The following is a 23,532-nucleotide window of genomic DNA, read 5'->3' as shown; positions in this document are numbered from 1 at the left end:
CACAAAGTGGCAAATACTTGAAGAAAGACTTTGGAGCCATGAACCAGAACACCCCACACTCCCTCCTCTCTTCCATCATCCCACACTCAAATGCTGCTTTAAATATTTTACATGATTCAAGGATTTTTGCTGTCTATTCAAGAATTCCTTTCAAATTAATATTTTAGGTTAACCTGTTCCAAACCATTCATGTAAGAATATCTCTCAGATGCTTTTTACAGAGAAAATTGAGCATCTGCATTGCTTCATTGTATCTCAGACCCCTGACAACAGGATCAGTATCATAGCTATTCTCTGCATTGTGTTCATAATCTCAAAACTATCTTTGGTTCTTGGTGAATAAAATTGGTCATATTGTTCAAGGTGCCATCCGACTGGAGAAATGTACAGTTACGAAGGGGTACCACTCATCGAACTGACAATGATGACCTTAGGATGCTGATGCATACTTGGGGCAAGCTACTATCACTAGGCCAGCTCAACTCATGCAGACACCAAGTTTAGGCTTGTTGGCCTTCCTAGTAATTATTCTCAGGTATTACTCAGGGGATGGTTATGGCAGGTATAAGGAAGGAGCAGACAAAATTGGGAAGCACTCTTGTTTTACCTCAATCTTGAACACATAAAATTTCAATTCCCTTTCTTTGGATGCTGTCCTATTCCTCTGTTATTGCACATTAATTTTAACAGCAATAATTAGTTTATGGGATAATTACATATTATCATTTTGTTTTTATTTAATTGTTCTATACGTTGATGCAACTTGATTACCTGGCATTCACATGCATTGCAGAGGATTCTCTTCTCAAGGTTTCAACAAATAACAATGGATAAATCTGTCTCAGATTTTCTGAGAGATAACAATTGTTTAAGTAAAATACCTTCAAAGTCAAAGGTGAGTTTATTGTCATATGCATTAGTACATGTATGCACAGGTGCAATGAAAAACTTGCATGCAACAGCATCACAGGCACATAGCATTAGAGAACCAACATTCATGGGAAAAGCATAAATCCAACATATACAAAATTATACAAGAAAGAGCGAAATTAGAACAAAAAAAACAAAGTCCATCGGACTGCGAAGTGGTCAGTGGGTTGCTATTACTGAGGTAGTGATTAGGGTTGTGCAAGTTGGTTCAGGAACCAAATGGTTGAAGGGAAGTAGTTGTCCTTGAACCTGGTGGTGTGGAGAGGTTTGAATATAAGAAATAATATGGTGACATCTTCAGCAATGTACAACATACAAATTTTGTAAAGAAGGACATATTCTGCATTCACGTATACTTTTTCACATCTGCAGGATGTTCCAAAAACCAATAGGTTATTTGAAGAGCACTTAATATTGTTTAATAACCTCGGCTAGTTTGAACACATCAAAAAAAAGACTTTCATGTCATTTTAATTGTGTTAATTAAGAGAGGATTGGTGGAAAGAGTTCACTGATCTTTCTTGACTAAAAGTTTTTGCACCAACAGAACAGGGTTCAGTTGAAAGTCCTGAATGAAAGTCTTTCCTACAGATAGTAATTCTGACAGTGCAACATTTCCTCATTCCCAATTCTGTGGGGCAAGGATTCAACTTTGCTGTTAAAAGTGCTGCATGCAATGAAAGGCTTGAGCTGGAAGTTGAAAGAAGGCCTGAAATGGTTCATGCAACAGAAATGATGAATATCTGACTTTTTGATGCTGTCAAATAGTTTGCTCTCCTATGTTAGAAAAGTGAAACATATAGAAAACAATACATGGATGCAGATACAGTTAAGAGGGACTGAGTACACATTTACAACAAAAGTCTGCATTTATACTACTTTGCTGAGGTAAAACATCTTCATGGGCTTTTCTGGAATGGTGTCAAACACATTTCAGACAAAATTTAACAAAACCAGCAACCTACATGCAGCATTCTAAAGGGAGAACCAGTGAGGCAAACAATTCATTAAATTCCACAATTGATGCCCAGTTGCCAATATTGGAATTAAAATCAGTTTGTGCAAGGTCACAGTGTAGAATTGCAGATATCTTGGGCAGTTGTATGATTTAAAGCTAATACAGAAATGGGGAGAAGCGAGTCCCTGGAGGGATTTAAAAATAATTTCTTGCTTGATCAGGAACCGGTGGAGGTAAGTGAATACACTGGGGGTGCATTAACAGAATGTGCTGAACCATGGGCAGCAGAATTTTGGATCAATTCAGGTTTAGAATATGCAAGTTAATTTGGCCTGGACAACTGTGGAATGGTGCAGTCTGAAGGGAATAAAGATAGTGGAGGACGAGCCAAGTGCGTGATCTCACAGCAATGAAAATTAGCGATCTAGGGGTCAAAAATCCCGAGGTTTAGGGACCCCACTAGAAAGACAATTGCTTTGAAATGCACAACAAGGCAAGTAACTTTTTGAGAAGTACATGGGTATCCCCAGAGCATGCAAAAACAGTATTGTGCTTTAGTCCATCGTGTGATACCAAGTTTTTTGTCCCTGCAACAGTATTTCTTGACAATACTCGTGTTAGGTATCTTAGGTCTTACAATGCATGCCTGCACGGTGAGATATCAACAGTCTATGTCTTTACTCCCTTCCACCCACAATTACTAATGCCTTTTCCATTGAGCCTAACTGATTGGGGCAACATTATCTGGAGATACCTGTGGCCAATTAACTGGCTTCTTTCTCCACCACAATTCTCTGTTTACCTTGGCTGACTAATCAACAGCTAGAGCACAAAAGCATCCACAACAACGATAACTTCCATTCATAAAGCAACTATAACAGACCAAAAATGACACCGAGTCCTATATTAGAACTTTACCAAAGAAGAGATTGAAAATCAAGCCTCTCAAGATGTTAGGATAGACGACTAAGAGGTCAAAGAGGTAGTTTTTAAAGAGAAAAGAAATATAGAACTGGGGAGGTTGAGGAAGGGCTTTGCAGAACTTAAAACTTGCCAGTGCATCAATAGCAGAGCAATTAAAATCAGAGATATGAAAACAGTCAGAATTGAAGGAGCATTGATGCCTTGGATATACATGGATAGGGCTGACAGAGATTGCAGAGATGGGAAGAGTGAGACCTGGAAGGTCTTTGAAAACACAAAGAGAATTTTACAAGGGAGATGTTAGTTAACCAAATGTCCAATAGATCAGCAGTAATGGGGCGATGGTGAATGGGACTTAACATCAATGTAGCAGAGTTTTGGAAGGCTTCTAGTTTATAGAGATTAGAATACAACCTACTGGTGCATTGGAATAGTCAAACTGAGTTCAATGTTGTTATGGAGGCAGAAATAGCCATAGCAACTATGTAGACATGTGCAAAAAATACTGCTGGAGGAACTCAGTGGGTTGAGCAGCATCAGTGATACAAACATGTGGTTCAAAGCCCAACCCAGCATTGTAGTGAACAGTCTTGTTCAAATACAGTCAATTGCCATGGGATGAGGGGAGTGGGGGTTGCAGGGGATGAAATCTGTTTGTAGGGAACAGTGTTTGTGACTTGGACTGAAATTGATGACTTTGGTCTTTCCAAGATTTAATTAATAGAAAATAAAAATGATTGATAGAAAAGTAAGAGGGGGGTTGAGCATAAGCTTTTCACCAAAAGGAGATCTGGAAGTCACTACCCGATAGGTGGTATTTGCAGAGACCATCATCGTAATAAAACAGGCAGATGAATATTTGATGTGACATAACCTGCGATGTTACAAACCAAGAGCTGGAAGTAGGGGAAGGCTGGATGGTTCTTTGATGGCCAGGATGGATTCAAGGGGCTGAATGTCATCCCTCTGTGCTGTAAATCTGAATGATTTGGAGAAGGTTGTGTCAATGTTTGGTCTTTAAAAGCACTGGAAGAGAAAACAATGGCCATAATCAGATTTAAATTTGGACAGGACAAATTCAAATACAGATGTGAGAATATCAGTGCCTTTGATGGGTTCATGAAATCATTGTTTTTATACATTCAGTCTTTTTACCAGATATTATTAAGCTTATAAGAAATTCCTAATTTTATTAAGCTGGAATACTGATTAAGGTAGAATGCTCCTCCAGCTTTCTAAGATCATTTATACTGATCTCAATCAGAGGCTAAAAATCAGGATATGCTGAAGAAGATTACTAATGAGAATATCTTATGGGTCTCCCCTCAGAATTCTACCATTAGACCAATACTAAAAGCAGCATTGCGAAGAGCACAACATGATACTGCACTCAATGATTCAAGTCATGGCCACACACCATGGGATTGCCACAGTCTGTGTAGCTCAGAGTTACATTATTTCCTGAGGCATTGGGAGCTCCAACGTAGTTTCAGCTTTCCTCCACATGTTAGGGCACTTGTTGTGAATCTGAAGAGCTGCAGAATTTCTGTCAGAAAGTAGTGGATTCTGATATGACAGCTTTATAGAAACAATCAGCCATCTATAAAATACGTCATGAAATGACAATTTTCGAATTCATGTTCCACTCTGGCACCCCCAGAAACACTGAGCAAAAATGTGACCTATTATGTTTCACAGCAATACCTTGAACTTGGATAATAGACTACAGGAGAGAAAGCCAGCTGATATGTACAATACTGATAAGTATTATCCACTTGACTTTCCACTTAATGCCAATTATCTTTCCAATTTTCCAGATGACGCTTTTGAAGGTACTTTAAATTACACATGAAATATATGCAGCAGCACATTTTTAACGCACTAGCATTGCTGTTAGAGAATAATGTGCGATCTAACTGACCATAACAACACAAAGAGAAAGAAGCAGGAGTAGACCATATTTCACCTCAACTCCACTCTACCATTTAATAAGATCATGGTTAATCATCCTCATTTGACTCAAATGTCCCTTGATTCCCTTGGTGTCAAAAAATGTATTGATCCCAGTCCCTAACACACTCTGCGTGTCCAGACTTCCGTGGTAAAGAATTCTGAAGATTAAAAATGCTCTGCGTAGGTTTCTCTTCATCTTAATCCAAAATGATTGGAGCTTTTCTTGAAATTATGCACCGTGGTTCCAGATTGTCCAGCCTGAAGAAACAGCCTGCCAATCCCTTTCAGAAATTTCTATGTCTCAAAGTGATCAGCTCTCATTCTTCTAACTTCCAGCCTGCAGAGGATGATCTTATTCAACATCCCTTCATTCACAGGGATAAATGTGAAGTACAGGGGCTCTCAGAGTTATTCGTGATCTGGCTTAAGGAAATCCAACTGTATGCAAATTCTCCCATACAACTTTAAAGCACTTTTCAAGCCAGTAATGATAATAAAATGTTTCACTGTATTCATTAATGACTGGATGCAGTATATATTCCATTTGTTTAATTATGGGTAGCGTTAGGGTAAATACTTGATGAAATGAAAGAATTATAGCAAATGTACGTAGAAGATGCAATATGGGTCACTATAGAAACTGGACATTTTGACTTACGGAGAAATTAGCTTATGGATGGTTCTCAGGAGCAAAATCTTATGTAACCCAGAGACTGCATGTGTGTCATTTCCTAGACACAGCAACCAAAGCTGCACTCAGTTTTGGTCTCACTAAAACCCAGACCAACGGCAGAAGACCTCATTACTCTTGTACTCCAGTTCTCAGCAATAAAGACCAAAATATCACTGCATTTCTTATTGATTTCTGTACCTGTATATCTACTTCCTGCATTTCATTAACAAACACACCAATTATATTCTACAATCAACTAGCTACTCAACATTAAATTTCTCTACTTTTCCTGCCCAAGTGAATAACCTCACCTTCTCTGACATTATACTCCTATAGAACCACATTCTTGCCCATTCACTTCTCCTGTCTTGTATCTAGTTGTATCTTTGTGTTCCTCTCACCCCTCATATTCCTGCCTACCCTTGTATTGTCAGCAGACTAGAATATTTCACACTGGCCTAGAAATTTCTTTGCAAATCTCTAAAAGGAAACAGCGCTGTAGAGTTGAAAATCGACTAAACCTGCAGTCAGGCAATGGTGCACCTATTTCTGGACCTCTCTCTACCCAGCAGGATATTAGACCCCTGACTTTCCAGCAGGATTTTTTTTAATGCTAGAAGCTTTTGTTCTGGTTATAAAATTCTACTAGATGTTACCGAAAATAATGCAATGCCCAAATTTGCTCATCAGTATGATTTCCCCCCCTTACTGGTCTGATGTGCAACAGTCCTTATTTGCAACATATTAGCCAGCATTAACAAAGGAAAATTGTTATTTTAGGGAAGTACTAGGTGGAGAAATATGGTGTTCACAGGTCGTTTTTAATTCTATTTGTGATCTGCTGGAAGTAGAAAATAATTCCTCTGAACTTAACAAACCAGCTGGACTGTTGCATTCTCAGTTCAACCCGCCTCCTTCCACTTCTGTGAGAAACATTGCAGCAGTCAAAGGAGATTCTTTCCAAGTCATGTTACAGATGTGGCTACAACAGCGCAGAAGCCACATTACCTGTGGCTGTCAAGGACGATGTGGCTCTTATCTTTTATGCCATGGGCTCTTTCCACAGTGCAGTGAAGGGGATCAGTGACATGTTCTTGCTCATCAATGTATCAGGGAAGTAAATGGGGCTCTCTAACCAAGGAAGTACACAGAGCTCATTCCCTGTGAGCAGAGAGGTAAAGAGAGAGAGAGAGGGAGAGAGAGAAAATAGCTTTAGAAATATATGCAAAATGTTTCCAGATGCAAGATGGTACAGACTCCAATCACATCTCCATCCATGCATCTCATCAGCAGCTTGACAATTTTATCAGTAAAAAGAGATTCATTTTCTCAATAATTTTTTTTAGTCATTCTCAGAGAATGGACATTGATGGAAGGTTCAACATTTATGGCTCATCCCTAATTGTTCTCAGAAAGTTGTGTCAAGCCATCTTCTTGAAACTCTCACAGGCGATTGGCACAACTCAATGGCTTGCTAGGCCAACTCAAATTTTAATTAAGTGTTAACCACATTCCAAGAGTTTGGAGTCACATGTAAGTCAGGTCAGGTAAGTAAAGCAGATTTTCTTCCCTAACATCCAATCATGAAGCAGGCTGGTTTAGATGACATTTTTATGGTTATTATTATTGTTTCAAGGTCACTGTTACTAGTTTTCTGTTCCAGTTGTAATTAACTGAACAACACTGGCATGGTGGAATGAGTCCATGTTTCCAGAATACTTCAGTAACATAATCATGATACTACCATACGCCAGATTTTCAGATGTTTCATGGCCACAGGTAGCACATCATGTACGCCACAGCCCATAAGCTTAGTTATTCCTTTAACTACACATTTGAATAATGCTCACTAATCCAAACCAGAATAATTGTTACAATCATTGCTCACAGGAGGGAGGATGGTCATTGCTGTTGGAGGCATGATAATTGGCAGCTTGAATATTATGAGCTGCTTGGCTCAAAACTCATACTTCTATCATTTTTTTTTGTGATGATGAGAAAATGGCAAAGCTTGTTTCACCAACAAGGCTCCAATACAGGACCTTCCTGATTTTCAAATGCCCGACTTATGGACACCCGTACATATAAATGGGTTCCCATAATATTATTAAATTCTAAAGTCCAACATACATACATATGATTGTCCCTACGAACGGAAGAACTAGTTTCCTCTCTTGCTCCATTTTTAGTAATTGTTCTTCCTTATCGGTCTTATGTGCTTTTGATGCCAATCATTACAACACTGTGGAGGCATGGTTACCAAATCGAGTGATTTTTGTGTATTTTATGACTTACAGACAAAATTGACTTATGAACATCTGTTAAATCAGAACCCGTTCATTAACAGGGGACGGCCTGTCATGATTTTTGTCTAATTGACTTCTGGAAATCACTTCCACACTGGTAACTAAGCAGCAGCTACCTGTGACTACAAGTTGCCACCATGTCCCTAACCTAGACTATTGCTGATCAGTGGCATGAGAAACCAGTCAGTGTTTCTAACCTTCTTAAAGATTTACAATTATTTAGTTCTAATATACCACAAGTCATGATTAAATTGATACAATTACCATGGTAATGTGAAACAAGATAACATTGCCATCCAGAGGTGAATTGTTACATTGTTCTAAGCACTCTTGTTTTGAAATAAATACAGAACATGTTGGAAATACTGAACATATCAGATAAGATAAGATAAGATATCTATTTATTAGTCACATGTACATTCAAACACACAGTGAAATACATCTTTTGCGTAGAGTGTTCTGGGGGCAGCCCGCAAGTGTCGCCACGCTTCCGGTGCCAACATAGCACGCCCACAACTTCCTAACCCGTACGCCTTTGGAATGTGGGAGGAAACCGGAGCACCCGGAGGAAACCCACACAGACACGGGGAGAACATACAACCTCCTTAAAGACAGCGGCCGGAATTGAACCTGGGTTGCTGGCACTGTAATAGTGTTACGCTAACCGCTACACTACCATGAAGCCCTTGCATCACTTGCGATTTACTTGCACTTGAAACATTAACTCCGTTTCTCTTCCCACAAATGTGGCCTGATTACTCCCAGCATTTTCTGTTCCTATTTTAGAGTTCCCACATCTACAGTTTTTTTTTTGATTTTCTCACGCTGGTTTTGAATACAGCTATCCTTTCCCCTTGCAGAGCACCTTCATTAGTTCGGAATAGAGTAGAGAAACTTGGGTAGGTTGCAGGTCATGGGTCACAGGGCTGGAGTCACGCTGAAGAAAGGCCTGTTGGGCAGGAGGGAAATGGTTTGAGCTTTAGATGAGGTGAGGTGGGGAACCAGGACAGGGCATTGGTGAAAAGATGGAGGTATGGTTAAGGCCCTGGATATTGTAATTGGGAATCTGATAGAAACTGCACTTTGGGGCAAGAAGAGTGCTTTAAGGAGCCAAAGGTATAGGCGATTCCAGCTATGGTCTCTTTGTCTCCTTTTGAGTTATGCTGGAGCAACCCACACATGCATTGAGCTATTTGTGATCCATACATGTACAACCGAATTTTCCTGAGTTGGTATTAGAACACATTCCTCGAATGATGCTATAGCCCATATCTGGGCTCTTCTTTGCATCAGAGCACCATATGCACATGGGACCAATTTCATAATCTTTGCAAATCAAACAGTGACTACCTTATTGAACTTAGTGATCAAGTTCTTGTTAACATTCCTTTGGGCAACACACAAAATCACTGTGCTATACAAAAGAACTTCAGGCTACTTTCTGTATAATTTTGCATCACTTGTTTCTAGGTTTCTTTTTGCTTTAGTTACAGACTCAAGTCAGTCCCAACACACTTTTCCTCTGAGTGACATGGATGAGCAAGAAAAACCGGGAAATGGAGTTGATGGCTCTCTCTTTCCAGTTGGAGATTTCGCGCTGCCTCTTGGGGTTATGCAGCATTGGAGTTCACATACAGTTGGCATGGTACTGGGTGAAAAGCACAAAGATTGCACCCATTAAATGGCATGTTTTGTGCATGACCCCTGCCCCCACCACAAAATTCTATTGCGCAGAAAGCTCAAGACTGCCTGCACAGTGGAATAGGCCATGCAAACTTTCTGCTCGCCCAGGCCTCTTATCCACTCATTTAGCCATTACAGAGTGAGTGGATGAATTCAGGTCACAGGATGGGAATCCAGGTTAATGAAGGCCGGAGGGTGGAGGGAAGATCTGACCTTCAGTTGAGGCAGGGCAAGAAGTCAGGACCTTGAGTGTCTGGCCAGGACATTGAAGGGGGCCAGCATTGAGCAGGAATGCATGCCTTGGATAAGACATTAAACCAGATCCCAGGTTAATTGCTCATGTGTTATGTGAAAGATTCCATAGTAATATCTGGAGAAAGGCAAGGCAACTAAATGGAGCTGAAATAACAGATAGGTGACGATGTAATACAAGGGGCAGATCATGAGACTAATTCTGGTCCTACATTCTTAATACGTATTCTGGTATTCTGGCAAACATGTCATGTCTCCACCAACACCCCTTGAAGCAGATCATCTTTCCTTTTTGATGGATTTTGCTGTGACAAAGTTGCTTGTCAGACAGAGAACGATAACAGTAGCACTTCAAAAGGAATATATTAGCCGTGAAGAACTTTGGGTATGAATGAAACTGCAGAAGTACATTTTATTTCCACTGTGTAAGCTGCTATTTCCTTAATGATGATCAGTTAGTTAAACAAGATCTGCCTTCTACAGATCCTCGCTGATTGCTCATGATTAGTCTCTTTCTAAACTACTCGGTAATTTCATCTCATATTATCAATTCCCATTTCTGTTCAGTATCAGGAATTCAGGCTTTTATACTTTGTTATAAAACAGAAAATGCTGGAAACACTCAGCAGGTCAGGCAGCATCTGTGAAAAGAGAATGTTTCAAGTTGGAGAACCTTCATCAGGCCTGAAATGTTAACTCTGTTTCTCTTTCCACAGATACTGCCTGACCTGCTGAGTGTTTCCAGTATTTTTGGGTTTATTTTAGAATTTCAGCTTCTGTGATTTTTTGATGGCTGTCCTTGTAATTGTTTGTCCAAGAAAATGAATTGATGAACAATCACAAGGCATGATTGCGGGAAGAGAAACAGAGTCATTGTTGTCCCTGAAACATTAAATCTGTTTCTCTTCCCACAAATGTGGCCTGACCTGCTAAGTATTTTCTGTTTTTGGTTTTTGATTTCCATGAGGTATGTTTACCTGATCTGTAATCCATTGTGGATGCAGTATCTTTCATTCCTGAGCATCAGAAGGGAACAGGCATTTAAATACAGGTAGTGGAAGAATCAAATTACATCACTTATACCTAATCTGTTCATATTCAGAGTTTTTTTAGGCTGTAATCTTCATGCTTCATATAACTATCCAATCAGGTAAAAGCAGCAGGATAAGGGTAACTGAGTTACACAAACCTTACAGTGAAGAAGCAAACTGAGTTACTTTGAGGAAAATATTGCATTGCATTTATAACAATCATCTTATTCACTTTATTGTCGATTTTAAGAAAAAGGCTGTGTCTTGCAGGACCTGTCGAAAGACTGCTGTGGAACAACAATCTCACATTCCATAATCTTTCCAAACATTAATTATTTGGCAAGATGGGAATTTCCTGCCTGATGAATTAAGGAAAATAAATTCAGTAGGATGTTTAGTTCTCCAGTGTTTGAAACTTCAATGATTTAAAAGCGGTCTAATTTATGATTTGCTATAAGTATGCTTCCCTTTCTGATTTTATTTTCACAGTGACTGATTGATGTGCCCGAGTGTGTGGAATAATAATGAGTTTTTTCACAGTTTCCCTCTCACTTTGTGTTTGCAGACAGAACACAAAGGGTCCAAATACGCCAATGTGAAAAATATATTCAATTTCCAAACACATGGTAACATTTTCTATTGTAAACATTTGTGAACTTGTTTGTATTTTAATCTCATCTGTTGCACTGACAGAGCCAGCATCATGGCTGTGAACAGAAACTCAGGATGAGGGCAAACCACAAAGAACAACAATGTAGAAGAGGAACTGGAGGTCTTTTCTCATGTTTTATCTCTCCTGGGCATCAGTGCAGAGAATGAAGTAGCTTAAGCACTCATTTCTCCCAAGAAAGAGTTGTATTTCCTCTCTTTGTGCGGAATTTCCTATGAGTGCAGCTACTGGGTCGAGTTGTGCATGGAACATAGGAACATACAGCACTCTATGCACACAGCTATAACAGTGGAAGTCTGTGCAGTTCAACAAACAGTACTTCCATTCAATAGTTTATATTTTCAAATTGATAATAAATTTAATTTTTACAGGTAATTTTAAAATTGAAGCATCTAACCTCTGAAGTGTCACTTAACTTTAAAACTAAAGGCCAGAAGTTATGTCCGATAACATGGATAAAAAACACAGAAAGCACTCACATAATGCACTATTTTAGCAGGAGTGCTTCTACCCACACCACACCTCTTGAGCTTTTGGTGTAGCCTCTGTTTCCAGGCAGTCATCTCCCAACAATGTTCACAATCAAAGGTTAATGTAACAATTTCTTTAAAACCAATATTGAATAGATAATCTTGCCAATGTATTTAGCAATCTATTGTTTAGTTAACAGCAGGTGGTAGGTAACTTCATTCTCAATCCAGTGCACTTTTCTTGAAAGGCTAACCAAAGGGTCTTAACGAAATGACTCTTGAAATTCCATTTCATTGAAGTTAATATTCTTTTGGTTGTGGACAATAATTGTTGCCTTAAGACTTCCACTCCTTTAAGGATTGTGTCATGCAACTAGTTGTTCGTTGAGTTTCAACAATTTTTATGGAAATTTGCAGAGACAGTGAAGAGTCTTTGAGCAAACTACTCACATTTTGTTTGACCTCCATCTGCCTCATGTGCATTTCTGCATATTTTGCAATGGAATTTGCTGGATATTGAGAACCCACTGAGCATATGCACCTTACACTGGTGATGAGGGCGGATGGGAAGGAATCACATTATTGAAATTAATTCAGTCATTGAAGACTTTCAGAACATTAGTTCATGGTTTGGTGGTTCTGAGAATTAATTGCAATGTCTAAGGTACCAATAAGCCAGTGCCAACCAATGTAAAGAATCAATTGTACCACATGTGGTACAATTTTCTCCCCTTGTGAACATTGATACTTTGGTCACAATAGAAGAGTTTTGTACATCCAAGAAAGCCCTCAGACGAGACTCTGGAGAATGTATCAGATGCATTAAAATTACCTTGTTATGACCTTGCACCTTAATGCCTACCTGCAATGCACTTCCCTGTAGCTGTGACACTTTACTCTGTATTCTGTTATTATTTTTATCCTGTACTACCTCAATGCACTGTATAATGAATTGATCTGTACAAGTGGTTTGCAATACAAGTTTTTCACTGTACCTCGGTACAAGTGACAATAATAAACCAATACCAACATCAATCCATACCAAAGTCTCTTAGAAATGATATATTATACGTATGAAGTAGGAGTGGGAGTAGGCCACTAGGTCCTTCGAGCCTACTCTGCCATTCAATTAACATCACAGATGTTCTGATTGTTAACTGTTGACTGTTAGTAGATCTTCACATGCATTCAGGAACAGAGAGGATCTTTTTGTACTTAATAGGGCTAAAAGCTGAGTTGGAGAAATTGCTTAAGGCAGGAATAATAGCCTGAGTAGACACATCTGCTGTTGGATGTCCAACTTGGTGTGTGTTCAGAAATCAAGTAGCAAACTGAGGGAATGAGCTTCAATCGAAGGTATGTTAATGGACCATTGAAGAGAGCTACCATTCTATGAAGGCAATAGAAAATGTTTTGGCAGGTCTGAGCAGATTAAAAAGGTCCAGAGTGCAAAGAAAAGGGTTGTGACATGGAGAGCTTGATGAGGAGAGCTCATGCTTAATCTATTCCAGCACAACATCTGGAGAACGTTACTTGGAATCAACATGGCAGCAGAGGAATTTCAGAAATGACTGAGTGCTGCACTTGAAGCTCTCAGTGGGGCAAATTCCAAGTGACATACGGGTGTCTGCAGAAAGAGAAACAATTGAAGTGCCAGAGTTAGACCATGAATGGTGACTGGGAACCCTCAGCTGACGCAGGGAGAAACAACCAAAGTTGGACAAGCGAAAGGTGAATGGGTCACATGATCACCAGAGACGATCTGAAGACAAATCAAGTCAAAGTCCTGGCAAGTAAGGAGAAGCCAAGCCCAATGAATGTTGCAGGAGTACAACACTTCCTGGGGTTTGTCAATTATCTGAGCAAGTTCCTGCCTCATCTGAGTGTGGTGTGTGGTTCTGCCAGCTGCGTAGGGAGGATGTGGAGCAGTGTTGGCTGGATGACTGTAATCAAGCAGTCAAACCAATAATTAAGGAGGCAATAGACCACAGTCCATGTTCCGATGCTTTGATAATAAGAAAGAGCTACTACCATGGGCAGATGCTTCAACAGTCTTGCGAGAGGGTCAGCTGATGGCAGATACAAGAAGAATTCTGATGGGCAAGGAGATGGATAATGGACAAATTGCCAAGGGACCAGTTGCTGTGATAGAGTCATGGAGTTATAGCATTACACAGCATGGAAACAAGCCCTTCAGCCCAACTCTCCCTGCCAACCAAGCTGCCTTCCTGAGCTGGTCTCATTTACCTGCATTTGACCAATATCCCTCCAAAGCGTTCCTATCCACAAACCTGTCCAAGTGTCTTTTAAATGTTTCTGGCAGCTTGGTCCTCCACACTCTGTGTGAAAACCTGCTCCTCAGCTCGCCTTTACATCTTTCCCCTCTCACCTTAAATCTATGCCCTCTCGTTTTAGACACCCCTACCCTGGGAAAAAGACTGAAACCACCCACCTTATCTATACTCCTCGTGGTTTTATACCTTTCAGTCTCCTTTCCTCCAGGGAAAATAGACTCAGCCTATACAATATATCTCAAGCCCTCTGGTCCCAGCAACATCCTTGTGAAACTTTTCTGCACCCAGTCTAGCTTAATCACATCCTCCTTATAGATTGCAACCAGAACTGCACACAATATTCCAGGTGTGGTCTCAGCAGATCTTTGAACTGGATTAGTTTCACCAGTACACATACGGGAGAACTGAGTATCCATCAACAGTCAGAAGCCATTCAAGATCATTATGGTTCAGCCTCTCCATGGAGTACCAAAGAAGTTGCAGAGAGTGCATGTGAGGATGCAGGCATATAGCATAAAGATTCAACACCAAGAGGTGCCAAAGGATGCTGAGCTTGAATAATCAAGATGGTGTTGTGGTGTTGTGAATAGTGTAGAGGGCTGTCGAAGCTTACAGAGGGATATTGATAGGATGCAGAGCTACGCTGACAAGTGGCAGATGGAGTTCAATCCGGAGAAGTGTGAGGTGGTACACTTTGGAAGGACAAACTCCAAGGCGGAATACAAGGTAAATGGCAGGATTCTGGGCAGTGTAGAGGAGCAGAGGGATCTGGGGGTTCATATCCACAGATCACTGAAAGTTGCCACACAGGTGGATAGGGTAGTTAAGAAAGCTTTTGGGATGTTAGCTTTCATAAATCGTGGGATCGAGTTTAAGAGCCATGAAGTAATGATGCAGCTTTACAAAACTCTAGTTAGACCACACTTAGAGTACTCAGTTCTGGTCGCCGCATTATAGGAAGGATGTGGAGGCGTTGGAGAAGGTGCAGAGGAGATTTACCAGGATGCTGCCTGGATTAGGGAGTATGGATTATGAGGAGAGACTAAAGGAGCTAGGGCTTTACTCATTGGAGAGAAGGAGGATGAGGGGAGACATGATAGAGGTATACAAAATATTAAGAGGAATAGATAGAGTGGACAGCCAGCACCTCTTTCCCAGGGCACCAATGCTCAATACAAGAGGGCATGGCTTTAAGGTAATGGGTGAGAAGTTCAAGGGAGATGTCAGAGGGAGGTTTTTCACCCAGAGAGTGGTTGGTGTATGGAATGCGCTGCCTGGGGTGGTGGTGGAGGCAGATATGTTGGTCAAGTTCAAGAGATTGTTAGAAAAGCATATGGAGGAATTTAAGATAGAGGGATATGTGGGAGGAAGGGGTTAGATAGTCTTAGGAGTGGTTTGAAGGTTGGTACAACATGGTGAGCTGAAGGGCCTGTATTGTGTTGTATTGTTCTATGGTTCTAAAGTATTCTTACTGCAGATGGCAAATGATATTCCTTTCTCTCAGCTATTAATGCAACAGGTTGAGGAGGCTGCCAGACAAGATGAGACCAGGAAGACAATGATTGTGTCAGGATGGAAAGGGACACAGGGTGAGGATAAACTTATTGTCGGAGCCTATATCCATATGAGAGATGAACTGGGCATTCAGGAACCGGATTTTCAGAGGTCAAAGGGTGGTTATTAATCCAAGCAAGAGGAAGTACATACTTGTCAGGGATGAGTGGGGAGATTAGGGTCCACGTACAGAAATGTGAGGCAAGTAGATCTTGGGAAAGGAACCAACCAAAGGCAACACTTCACTCTCATCCAGTCCCAGAGAGTCCCCAGGAGAAAGTGAGGTCAAATTTATTTCACTTAGATGGGAAAATCTATCTGGTAACTTCTGGGATGCAGACTTCTTAAAGATTAGTAGCTGATCACTGGAGAATATCATCCCACTTCCTGTAGAGAACACTGTGAATGACAAGGAACTGCTGAAGAAGGGGATAGAGTCACGGTTACAGATCTCCTGGCAGGTTAGAGATGATAAGTTGGGGCGTCAGAGAAATAGTGGAAATACATTGTTCTAAAAATTATCTTGTAAAGAATGGCGAGAAACTCAGAAAAGTCAGTGTAGACCATGTGCTTAGTACATGGTATCTGGGAGAATAGTGAAGATGGCTGCAAGGTTAAAGTTGTTTGTAAAGTGTTTCCCAAGTTTCTTCAGAAGAACAGCTAATACTTCTAATGAGAGTCAAGACGAGACAACAGTCCAATCTGCCAAAGTCTATCAAAACTGCCCGGGGGACCACAGAAAGCCAGTGAATTGATTAACTTTGTAAAATTCATAAATGTGGTAAAATCAATTTGTTTTGTTTTTATTTAAAACAAAGAGAGGAAACAGTGTGTTGTGACAACTGTTACTTTATAGCTGTCACCTCTTTAAGGATTGGGTGATATGATTAACTGCCCTCTGAGTTGCAACAATGTTTATGGAAAGTTCCAGGGGCAGTCAGTGTAGAGCCCTTGAATAAACCATATATACTTTGCTTTAGCTTCTTGTGTCTGGTGGATGTAAGTCTCTATGTTCTGCAGTAGACTTTGTTCGAGGTAAAGATATTACTGAACAGAAGTAGTTTGCAATTGTCCATTTCAGTTTTCCTTTCATAGATTGGCAGAAATTTTGTAATCATTTTTCAGTCTCTGAGCTCCAGGGAAAACTAAGTTTATGTGAACTGTCCTTATAATGTAACTATTTCATTACATGTCTGATCCGCACTCACTGAGTTGTTAACCAGTGATGAATACAGCAGAACAGATGGGATTGTACTGCTCTTGGGAAGATTTATACGTTGGAGCTCTCCAAACCTAGCTAAAAAAGTAGGGGTAACATCCTGCACTATCCACACAGTTCCCTCCTGAAAAGACGTCAACCTATTGTAAATTTAAGTTATATTATTGACATCTTGTGGCCCCACGCTTGAAATGAATTGACATACACAAAATTAATTTCACAGAATACATTTACATCTGCCAGTGGAGGCCAATATCAATGTCTCTTTCTGGTCCAGAGATGAGCTCAGAAATCTATGGGTTCTCCATAGTATCCCATTCCAGAGCATTTGCAGCAAAATTTCATCAACAATGCTGAAATGGTCAGCCCCAAAAGTCTCATCGATGTGATGTGTTGAATAGAATACCAAAGCATTCATATTATGGACGTATAGGATACTAATATTATGTTTCGATTTTTTGATTGTGTGAGATGTTGCTGGATCTGCTGGTTTGGAGCCTGGAATATCTTTTCATCATTTAGAACATAGAACAGAACAGCACAGTACGGGCCCTTCGGCCCACAATATTGTGCCAACCTATATAAACACCTACTCCCTGATCAATCTAACCCTTCCCTCCGACACAGCCCATAACCCTGCATTTTACTTACTTCCATGTGCCTGTCTAAGAGTCTTTTAAATATCCCTCTTGTATCAGCCTCTACACCTCTGGCAGTGCGTTCCAGGCACCCACCACTCTCTGTATAAAAAATCTACCTCTGACGTCTCCCCTAAACTTACCCCCTCTGAACTTAAACTGACGTCCTCTAGTATTGGCCATTGCCGCCCTGGGGAAAAAGTGCTGGCTGTCTGTTCTGTCTACTTAGTCTTGTCAGTCATTGCCAATAGATGTAGATGTACAGAGTTCATCTGAAGAGTGAGTGAAATATGTCAGTGATACAAGGTTTACTCTTCACTTTCTCTTTAACTTTTTTATTGTTTCAGTAAATATGAGCCTGATGTTCTGATACATTTTACTGATTTTATGTGTTAGTTGTGATTACAATAGTGTAATCAGAAATAACTGCCACAAGGATTTGAAATGGAATACACAGAACAGAATCCCATTCATAATCCTTAATAATCAATGTCAGTGAAAGGCAATTCCAATTGTTAAATTCCAAATTGCAAACAGTTAAGAAGGAAAATTTTAAAGAGAGCAACTTTAACCGTCACATGATTTTCTGTACAGATTTACAAGTATTTAATCGCTTTATAAGTTTAAAAGCTTTATAATGTGGGGAAGTGCAGCAACCTTTTTTCAGGAGGTTCCTCAAATGGCGAAACGATAATGACCAGATGACCATTTTAATGATGTTAGTTAAAGAGTGGACAGCACCTCAGTTAACATCTCAGCAAAAGGATGACAACACTCCTCAGCACTGCACGAACAGGTCAGCCTGGATTATGTCCTGCAGTTTTTGGAGTGGATCTTTAGCCCACAATCTTCTGACTCAGATGTGAGCAAACCAAGGTTGACACATGACATCTGATATATGCTGGGAGCCTATGTTTATCTTGTGACCGGACCCAAGTGAATTCAAAATTTAACAATATTTTTGCATTTGTTCTGGGAGTATATTCTAGGGCAGTGACTTTACTGGACCAGATACCAGTCTATTGGAAGCTTGTAGTTAATCTCTATACTGTTCATTGCTGGACTCCGCAGTGAAACTTGAACCAGTCAAACCGCTAACTGGAAAATCATTTAGAATTATAGAGAGCTTTGACACTGAAACAGGCCTCTTGGTCCACTGATACAATCTGACACTTAAGACCCAGTTTTACACTAATCCCACCCTGATCCACATTTCCATCAACTCCCCCCACCACTTCCCTTCCCCCCCCAACCCCATTCCCCTGATTCTACCACTCATCTACACACTAGGGGAATTTTACAGTGGCCAATTAACCTACCAACCCAAATGTTTTTGGAATGTGGGAACAGTCAGAGCCATTCGTTAATGGGAGAACATGCAAAATCCACAAAGACCACACCGGAGGTTAGGACTGAACCTGTCACTGGGCCTTGAGGCAGCAGCTTTACCAGATACACCCACAATGCTGCCCACTGCCTCTTGCCTTATAAAGATCTGACAAAAAATCATACTCTGTTGTGCCTATGATCACAACAGTTCTTCCTAATATGTAGTTAAATCAATAAAATACTTTATGTCTGAAATACATGTATCACAAGATATTATGTAATGCAATTGTAGCTCCATTTTATGTGCTTTTACTATTTTTGCTGTCCTCTTATCCCTCTACCTTTGCCCAGGTGATTCAAAAATCAAGAGGCTCAATTCTTACTCCTGCCACCCTTGGCTGTAGTGTGATGGTTGAAGATAAACAAGGCTGCAGATACTGGAATCTAGAACAGAAACAGAATACTGGAAGAACACTGTGGGTCAAGCAGCATCTGTGGAGGCAAGAGGTGTAAGCTGATGTTTCAGGTCGAGTCCCTGCATCAGGACTGAGAGGGAAGAGAAAAGATTGCAAGTCTATGGTAGTGTGTAGGGGAGGCTGGAAGGTGATTGGTAGACCCAGATAGGGAGGGGATAATGAGCAAATGGAACTAGGTGGTGAGGAGGGTTGGGTTAGAAACTGGTAGGTGATACATAATAGCAATGGTTGTTCTAGATTTAATCCACTCATTACCTCTCATGGTACTGCAATTAAAAAGGTCGCACAGACAGCTGTGGGCACAAGCTCTTACAGCGTCCTTCTGCAGCAAGGAATGATGTGTCAATGTACACTAAAAATATCAACTTCAGTAGGTATATTGTTCAAAAATTGCAAGGAAACAACTTTAGACAAGTATCAGGTCCATTTGTTAGATCCTTGAGTGTTATCAGCTGTGATTTCAATAATTTCCCTTTTGCTGTCAACTATAACCCTGTACTAGAACGTAGCGCTCGTAGGTGATGTGAACTTATATCACAATTCCATTATTAGCTGGTCTGAAACAAATCATTGGAAATTCTAGGTGCAAGCAAAGTCATTGACACAGAGCCCTTCTGACGAGTGCCATTATATATAGACTCAGACTTTTCAAATAAAGAAGAAAAGGAGGCCCTGTGATTATAGTACTTTTCACATAGTCGTTACAGTGTTTTGACATAATTTACTTGATGGTAAGCAATCATCACTTTCGCTTAGACATGAGCCAGTCTACTTGGAGAATTTGCAAATGTTAAGTCCAATTAATCTGCTGAAGATGTTTACATTTAAAAAGATGAAGTACCTAAGATGCACTTATCTGAAGTGCTCATTAAAACACTTATCTCACAGATCTGAAGAGCTGGGTCTATTCTGTCCATTTTCACTTCACGATATCACAGAGGACCATATATGCAAAGGGGTGTCTAAATTACATGCGGAAAGAAAGCATTTGGCCAGAAGACAAAAGTATTCTTTTTTACTATTTGAGGGCAAAGCCAACTCAATAGCAAATAAACACATGTTTTTGTCCAAAATCTGGTGTATCAATTTATCGTACACCTTTAGGTGACCATGTGGCAACATCTAAGCACTACATTTTAATTTATTATGTCTTACCTCCTACATTTTTCAATCTTTGTGCTCTTTCGTGTGCTAGCCCTTGTCCAAAGCCTTAATTTTTAAAAATGTAGTAAAAGTTTTTGGAATTGGACTTTATTCCATTTATCAGCAAAACTAGCACTGGAATGTTGCAGGAAAATTTTACATTTGATATTATTAATGTTACAAAGCACTTTAGAAACAAAGTTGTGAATGTAAAATCCTGCAATGGCAATTCAATTGATATATGATTTGGAAGTTAGGCAATGAACAGTCAAAATAGCAGAAGAATGACGTAACTACATGACAAAGCAGATTCACTTCAACCAAGGAAAATGGGCCAGCTTTGGGCATGAAGACTACTGGGTACGATTGGAACCAAAGAATTGGCCTGCGGGCATTTCAATATTGTTAGCTGGTGGGGTCGCAACATCTCTTTAGTAAGAGTTGTGAGGATAGGGTCTTGTTTTGGATTCAGCCTAAGACCTCGATGAAAAGAGAGGATTAGGCCCGGGCCATGTATGGGATGGGAGGTAAAATGGGGGGGAGTTTGGTGAGTGGGCAATTGGTCCAGGGATTAAATAGCTGGTGAATAGGAGAAGGAATGCTTACATTAGAGTGCTTACATTAACGTGTTACTTGTCTCATATTTCGCAGATGAACCCTTGGGGTTTCCTTGATTACAGCAATAATGGCTGCCTCACAGTAAACTAATCTTAGATATTTTATCTCAGAAAGACACCAACCTGCCGCTTGCATTTAAAAGGAGATTGAAGATATGGCTAAAGAATGCTCCTTTTGTCTTTCCCTAATATGGCAGGTGACACCCTTTCAGCAGGGAAGTGTGAATATGTTTTCTGCAGGTCATCATGGAGCCATGTGGGTTAATTTCTCAGCCTTAGTATCTGCCTCAAAATTCCTTCTGGCTAGCAGGGGGGTAGCAGTCATCACACACATTAATGTGTGTCCCATTGTTAATGGTTTAATTTCCACATATGTTGTGAGCTTAGGACCACAGTGATTACAATGCTCCTAGCCCTGTGCATGCCTGATAGCTACTGGTGTTTGTAGGCAAGGCAGCCAAACCCTTCCCGTGGTGAACCACACAACACTCCCTTTCCATTCACAATCAAACTACAGTGAATCAGTCTCTTGTTAGAACCAAGCACAGGCTGACACAAGCTTGATACATGTTTCAAAATCTGCCAAGTGTTTATGAGACATTAGCTTTCAAAAGGTATCTTGACAGCAACTGCACTGCTTCATGGTTTTAATGGGATCTCACAAATGAACTCATAGTCCCTTACATGCCTCTGTGTTGGAAGGGGTAAACTATGTATGCATCTACAAAACATAAGAAGAACACATAGCCATTTTTTTTTTCATTTATTTTACTGAAGCAATAATGTAATTAGGTTCCTCCTTTAGAAAGTGACAAGTCTTAGAATATAGCAGAGCTCCTAGGTATTGTACCTCTTTGTGACAATTTCGATGTGATCAGTGGACATGGTGACCGAGAAATTCACCACGCCTTCAAAGGAACACTAAACCAGCGATAAGCGGGAAGATGTGTGTGGCCACTCCCGCAGAGATATTCCATAGAGTTTTCGGTCTGAGACATCGTACACAATAGAAATGCCTTACACATACAAACTAATTGTTAGCCAGGTCACAGGTTGTGGATCATGGGTGGTATTTGGGAGAGGCCCGGGGAGGGATCAGAGTAGTTGAGAAGAGGTTGGGGAATGGAGGAAGTAGAGAATTAGAGGGTTGGGTCGGAGATTTGAAGGGTATTCGTGATGGGTTGGGGCAGGAGGGTTGGTGACCTGATTGGGTTTGGTTGAGGACCTGACAGGGCAAGTGTTCTGCAGTGTTGGTGGGGAGGGGGGACCTTGGGAATACATTGGTAATGGGCGGTGGCAGGAGCAAGCACTAGTAAAACTCTTGAAGAGGACCTCCCTGTCAAAGATCAAGTTCAACAGCCACAGATCAGGCAAACTGGTTTGCTTTAAGCAGTGTAGGTACACAGCTCAAGTGTATGAAGTGCATGGGCATGCAGATGAATTTTATACTGTGCAGCAAACTGAGTGCTGCATGCAGTTTGACACCATTGTGAATGTCCAGCATACACATCACACGCACCAAGGACCCGGAACCAATTTAGTAAATTGCATGACTTGCACACAGAGGACCTAATCACAGTTAGCCACTGGGATTTAGATTAAATGCCTTCACATAACACACAAAAACCTTGCATTACATTGGAAGAATTTCTAGCCTTCTGCGTCTGAGTGGTTCCTTGATGGCGGAGGGCATGGGGGGGTTCTGCACATGTTTAAAATGCACTGAAAAGGTGAATAAAATTTTGTGGCAGGTGATTTAGATTAAAGCCACAGAGATATTTAATTTTAGATAACTATGCTCATCCCCAAATTGTTCCCAATTCTTTGCCAATTTATTTTCAAAGGGCAGCATTATAGGTTCGGTTTTGTTAGAGGATAAAAGAGTGAATCACACTTACCTAAAACTATAGGGCTTGGACTAATGTCCTCTGAGGTATCCTCAGGAACCATTCATGTAACTCATGTTCATACTGGTAAACAGGCAAGTGATCGAAGCCCGAAAGTATACAAAAGCAAATATTGACTGCAACCCTATTGGCAAAATTGCTTAAATGTTTACTTTTGGTTTTCAAGAGAGGGTCATTGTGCAAGAATTTAATCTGACATTTGTGAAACATATTTCAAACAGTCTTTTTAATCATTTATTTTTCCATTCAAGATATCTATTTGAATATTTCTAAATATTATGATATTTTTGTACATTTTTATGTACATTTGGCTCCAGATGTGCTATTGAATAAAGCCTTGCTATTATTCCCATCACCTGGGGATTTATTCCCTTTAAGTCTTACCAACAGTTGGTAGTTAAACTTAAAGGAACTGGTAGCTTTACATTGAAACACAAAGCTGTCAAGGAGCATCTGTGACTTTACTTCAATAAAAATCTTTTTGATTGTTGAACCTTATCACTTT

General features: G+C 40.3%; 1 long non-coding RNA gene across 1 annotated transcript; it reads right to left on the bottom strand.

The window, feature by feature from the left end:
- Positions 1 to 818: 818 nt before the first annotated feature.
- LOC127574669 (uncharacterized) lies at positions 819 to 23,091 on the bottom strand. The gene is made up of 3 exons (XR_007956947.1): positions 23,019 to 23,091; positions 3,703 to 3,838; positions 819 to 1,179 (listed from the first exon to the last, which is right to left on the bottom strand). It is a non-coding gene; the product is annotated as an uncharacterized LOC127574669 (long non-coding RNA).
- Between the last annotated feature and the right edge of the window lie 441 nt (positions 23,092 to 23,532).

The sequence above is a fragment of the Pristis pectinata genome, chromosome 9 (assembly GCF_009764475.1).
Source record: "Pristis pectinata isolate sPriPec2 chromosome 9, sPriPec2.1.pri, whole genome shotgun sequence".
Lineage (NCBI taxonomy): Eukaryota > Metazoa > Chordata > Chondrichthyes > Rhinopristiformes > Pristidae > Pristis > Pristis pectinata.
This window is presented reverse-complemented; position numbering and strand designations above follow the sequence as displayed.